Source organism: Lagenorhynchus albirostris, chromosome 4 (genome assembly GCF_949774975.1).
Source record: "Lagenorhynchus albirostris chromosome 4, mLagAlb1.1, whole genome shotgun sequence".
NCBI classification, from domain to species: Eukaryota; Metazoa; Chordata; class Mammalia; order Artiodactyla; family Delphinidae; genus Lagenorhynchus; species Lagenorhynchus albirostris.
The window spans coordinates 84,243,468-84,249,675 of NC_083098.1; positions in this window are offsets into that span (position 1 = coordinate 84,243,468).

The window sequence follows — 6,208 nt, forward strand, 5'->3', positions numbered from 1 at the left end:
TGAGCTTTAGCCCCGCAGGTTTCATTGGAAATTCAGTGGTCAGGATCCCTCCATGGCTGACCAAGCAACCCATAAAGAGCAAATGGAACAGGCTCTCTGGTTTCTTTGAGACCATTGTTCTTAGACCTGAGTAAACCTCTGGGGATATTGGATGTATCATGAGTAAAGAAACTCTTGGAAGAAAATAAACTGTCTCTTAACCACTAAATGGAAGCTCCAGTATTCAATTAAAATACTGGAAAAAAAATGTGTCCAGTGTAGTGGAGCATCAGTAAAAGGTTATATTTTAGGCAGAGACAACAGCATGCACAAAGTTCAGGGTTCAGGGTTCAGGGTTCAGGTTTCAGCACGTACTGATTTGAAACTAATTACACTAATGATATTCTGCTACTTACACAAGCAAGTTGCTCCTCCTCTTCTATTGTTTATCCTAGTCAATGAATGAAGTGTAAAATTGGAGGAGTGACAACAGAAAAAAAATTAAAAACTTAAGAGAGGTTATCATTTGAGGTCTTGTAAGACATGTTAAAATGTCTTTGTTCACTGTCATCCATTGATTCTGGAAAATTCTGAGCTCTTTGAATACTCTATTTCATTCTATTCTCTGCTTCTGAACCAGATTTTTTAAAAAAGGATTTAAAAAATATATATATTCTAAATACAAGTTCTCTCTTGAATAAATGTTTTCCAAATATTTTCTCTCCGTGTGGCTTGTCTTTCATTTTCTTAACAGTGTTTTTCAAAGAGCAATCTTTTTAATTTTTATTAAGTTCAATTTTATAATTTTTTTTTCTTTTATAGGTTGTGCTTTTTATGTCCTATGTAAGAAATCTTTTCCCAAGCCAACTTTTCTTTTGGAAAAACTTAGGTTTAGGTCTATGCTCCATTTCAAGTTAATTTTTTTTTTTTATGATATGAGGTAAGGATGAAGCTTTATTTTTTGCTTATGGATAGCCAACAGTTGTTGAAAAGACTGTCGTTTTCTATTGAATTACTGTGGAATATTGACCATATACATGTTGGTCTATTCCTGAACTGTTGAATCTGTTCTATTGATCTGTACATCTGTCCTTATGGTAATATCACGCTCTCTTGATTACAGTAGCTTTATAGTAAATTTCAAAATCAGGTCTCATGAGTCCTTCCAACTTTGGTTTTCTCTTCCAAGATGGTTTTGGCTATTCTGGATCCTTTGCATTTCTATACAAATTTTAGAACTTGCTTGTCAGTTGCTACAAAAAGTCTGCTGAGATTTTGTTTGGTATAACACTGAATCTATAGATCAATTTAGAGAGAATTAAATCTAAACAATGTTGCTAATTCATAAACACAGTATATCTGTCTATTTACTTAGATAATCTTCAATTTCTTCAGCTTCTCTTAGAACAATTTTATAACTTTCAGTGTACAGATCTTGCACATATTTTGTTAAATGTATCCCTAAGTATTTCATGATTTCTTTATTCTATTGTAAATGATATTAAATTTTTTAAATTTATTTATTTTATTTTTATTTATTTTTGGCTGCATCGAGTCTTTGTTGTTGCGCGTGGGCTTTCTCTAGTTGCGATGAGCGGGGGCTACTCTTCGCTGCAGTGCGTGGGCTTCTCATTGCAGTGGCTTCTCTTGTTTCAGAGTATGGGCTCTAAGCGCGGGCTTCAGTAGTTGTGGTGCACAGGCTTAGTTGCTCCGCAGCATGTGGGATCTTCCCAGACCAGGGCTCGAACTCATGTCCCCTGCATTGGCAGGTGGTTTCTTAACTACTGTGCCACCAGGGAAGCCCGATATCTAAAATTTTAAATTTCCCATTGTTCATTGATAATTAGAAATACAACTGATTTTTGTGTATTGACCTTATATTCTGAAAGCTTATTGAAATCACATATAGAACTAGTACTTTTTTGTAGATTCCTTAGGATTTTCTGTATAGATGATTACGTCACTCACAGATCACGTTTTATGTTAAATTCTAACTGGGAGTTCCCAGATGGATACTAATACAATAGTGGTATACACTCAAACTCCAAATCTAAGTGAGGTCAGGTCAAGCTAGTAGTTACAAATTCAGAAAGAATACTTCCTTTTTACTTTCCAGATTCCCAGGCCAAGATAGACAAGCTTTCTTGTCCTTTTACTATGCCAGAGGAGTTTTTCTTACTTCACCTGTCGCTTAGAGTAGTCTTTGAAAGTCTCGACTTTGTTAATGGGATGAAATTCCAGTTCCTTACCTCATGAGATGTCAAATCCTTGTTAAAAACCTAAGCTCTGGGACTGCCCTAGTGGTGCAGTGGTTAAGAATCCGCCTGCCAATGTTGGGGACACAGGTTTGAGCCCTTGTCCAGGAAGATCCCACGTGCCATGCAGCAACTAAGCCCGTGCACCACAACTACTGAACCTGTGCTCCAGAGCCCGTGAGCCACAACTACTGAGCCCACGTGCCACAACTACTGAAGTCCGCGTGCCTAGAGCCCTCGCTCTGCAACAAGAGAAGATACCACATGAGAAGCCCGTACACCACGACGAAGAGTAACCCCTGCTGGCTGCAACGAGAGAAAGCCCTTGCACGGCAAAGAAGACCCAACACAGCCAAAAATAAAAATAAATTAATTAGAGTCAAGATGGAGGTGTGGGAACACACGGAGTTAGCGTATCCCCATAACTAGGGCACCTGCCAGCCGCTGGTGGGGAACTCTTACCCCCAAGGAGACGAGAGGAACCTCTGAGTGAACTGGTAAAATGTAGGGGGACCGAGGTGGGGAGAAGTGGAGGCTAGACAAGATTGGCGCCCCGAGGCCGGGGAGATCAGAAGAGGCAGGTGGGAGGGACTCTCCGGGGACAGTGGGAGAGGAGTGGAGGGTGATCGCCTGGCCCACTCGGACTGGAGCGCTTGCTGAACTCCCAAGCTGGTTCCCCCCTCCAAAGCCCCATCCAGGCTGAGTGGGTCCTGGGGACATAGGAGGGAGGCCAGTGAGATCAGGAGTGGCAGGCGGGAGGAGCAGGAGAGGAGTGGAGGGCGATTGCCCCGCCCACTCGAGCACAGGGAACCTGCTGAGCTCCCAGGCCAGTCCTCTGCCCTCCAAGGCCCTCCCTTCCCCCCCCCACCCCGCACACACCCCCACCCCCTGCCTGCATTTTTCCTGGGGGCATAGGAGGAAGGCCTGGAAGATCAGGAGAGGCAGGTGGGAGTGGCCCCCCCAGACCTCAGATCGGAGGAGAGGGAGAGGAGAGGAGGGCGTTTGCCCTGCCCACTAGAGCCCAGGAAGCATGCTGGGCTCCCAGATGAGGTCCCCTGCCCCCTGAGACCAGGGGTGGGGGGCATGCCTGGGCCCCTTCTATTCCTTGAGCCTAAGCCCCACCCCACACATCCCCCAGGGCCTTTTCCAGCCCTGTGGGTCCTGAGCATTGACCCCGCCCACCACCTAAAACTCACCCTTGCTTAGGCCCTGCCCTCCACAGCCAAGGCCTTCCCTCCCTGCTTTTTTTTTTCTTTTCCCTCCTCCTCTTTTTTACTATTGTGGTACTGAGGTACTTTCCGGTTGTTGAGTCATCTATATTTTTATTTTTACATTCTTTCTAACATATCTGTTAGTTTCCTAGTCTAATTTTATTTTTTAATTTAATTTAATTTTTTTTTTGCTGCCCCTCGTGGCTTGTGGGATCTTGATTTGAGAGCCCAGGGTCAGGCAGAAGCTCCTCCAGTTGCAGCTCCGAGTATGAACCATTGGACTAACAGAGAACCTCAGACCCCAGGGAATATTCATTGGAGTGAGGTCTCATAGAGTTCCTCATCTCAACACCAAGATCCAGCTCTACCTAATAGCCTACAAACTCCAGTGTTGGAAGCCTCAGGCCAAACAACCAGTAAAACAGGAACACAATCCCACTAATTAAAAAAAAAATAATAATGAGACAGCAAAAAATATGTCACAGATGAAGGAGCAAGGTAAAAACCTACAAGACCAAATAAATGAAGAGAAAATAGGCAATCTACCTGAAAAAGAATTCAGAGTAATGATAGTAAAGATGATCCAGAATCTCGGAAATAGGATGGAAGCATGGATTGAGAAAATACAAGAAATGTTTAACAAAGATCTAGAAGAACTAAAGAACACACAAACAGAGATGAACAACACAATAACTGAAATGGAAAATACACTAGAAGGAATCAATAACAGAATAACGGAGGCAGAAGAATGAATAAGTGAGCTGGAAGACAAAATGGTGGAAATAACTGCTGAGGACCAGAATAAAGAAAAAAGAATGAAAAGAATTGAAGAGAATCTCAGAGACCTCTGGAACAACACTAAATACACAAACATTCGAATTATAGGGGTCCCAGAAGAAGAAGAGAGAAAGAAGGGGTTTGAGAAAATATTTGAAGAGATTATAGTGGAAAACTTCCCTAACATGGAAAAGGAAATAGTCACCCAAGTCCAGGAAGCACAGAGAGTCCCATACAAGATAAACCCTAGGAAAAACACACCATCACACATATTAATCAAACTAACAAAAATTAAATTCAAAGAAAAAATATTAAAAGCAACAAGGGAAAAACAAAAAATAACATACAAAGGAATCCCCATAAGGTTATCAGCGGACTTTTGAGCGGAACCTCTGCAGGCCAGAAGGGAGTGGCAGGATATATTAAAGTGATGAAAGAGAAAAACCTACAACCAAGATTACTCTACCCAGCTAGGATCTCATTCAGATTCGAAGGAGAAGTCAAAAGCTTTTCAGACAAACAAAAGCTAAGAGAATTCAGCACCACCAAACCAGCTTGACAACAAATGCTAAAGAAACTTCTCTAAGTGAGAAACACAAGAGAAGAAAAAGAGCCACAAAAACAAACCCAAAACAATTAAGAAAATGGTAATACAAACATACATATCGATAATTACCTTGAAAGTAAATGGATTAAATGCCCTAACCAAAAGACACAGACTGGTTGAATGGATACAAAAACAAGACCCATATATATGCTGTCTACAAGAGACCCACTTCAGACTTAGGGACACATACAGACTGAAAGTGAAGGGATGGAAAAAGATATTCCATGCAAATGGAAATCAAAAGAAAGCTGGAGGGCTTCCCTGGTGGCACAGTGGTTGAGAGTCTGCCTGCCAATGCAGGGGACACGGGTTTGTGCTCCAGACCGGGAAGATCCCACATGCCGCGGAGTCGCTGGGCCCGTGAGCCATGGCCACTGAGCCTGCGCGTCAGGAGCCTGTGCTCCACAATGGGAGAGGCCACGGCAGTGAGAGGCCCGTGTACCGCAAAAAAAAAAAAAAAAAGCTGGACTAGCAATACTTGTATCAGATAAAATAGACTTGAAAATAAAGACTTATCTCCTTGCAAGAGATAAGGAGGGACACTACATGATGATCAAAGGATGAATCCAAGAGGAAGATATAACAATTATAAATGTTTATGTACCCAACATAGGAGCACCTCAATACATAAGGCAAATGCTAACAACCATGAAATGAGAAATCAACAGTAACACAATAACAGTAGGGGAGAATTTTAACTCCCCACTTACACCAATGGACAGATCATCCAAACAGAAAATAAATAAGGAAACACAAGCTTTCAATGACACAATAGACCAGATAGAGCTAATTGATATTTATAGAACATTCCACACAAAAGTGGCAGACTACACTTTCTTCTCAAGTGCACATAGAACATTCTCCAGGATAGATCACATTTTGGGTCACAAATCAAGCCTTGGAAAATTTAAGAAAATTGAAATTGTATCAAGCATCTTTACTGACTACAACGCTATGAGATTGGAAATCAGTTCCAGGAAAAAAACTGTAAAAAGCACAAATACATGGAGGCTAAACAGTGCGCTACTAAATAACCAAGAGATCACTGAAGAAATCAAAGAAGAAATTAAAAACTACATAGAAACAAATGACAATGAAAACACGACGACCCAAAACCCATGGGATGTAGCAAAAGCAATTCTAAGAGGGAAGTTTATAGCAATTCAATCTCACCTCAAGAAACAAGAAAAATCTCAAATAAACAATCTAACCCTACACTTAAAACAACTAGAGAAAGAAGAACAAAGAAAACACAAAGTCAACAGAAGGAAAGAAATCATAAAGATCAGAGCAGAAATAAATGAAATAGAAACAAAGAAAACAATAGCAAAGATCAATAAAATTAAAAGCTGGGTCTTCGAGAAGATAAACAAAATTGA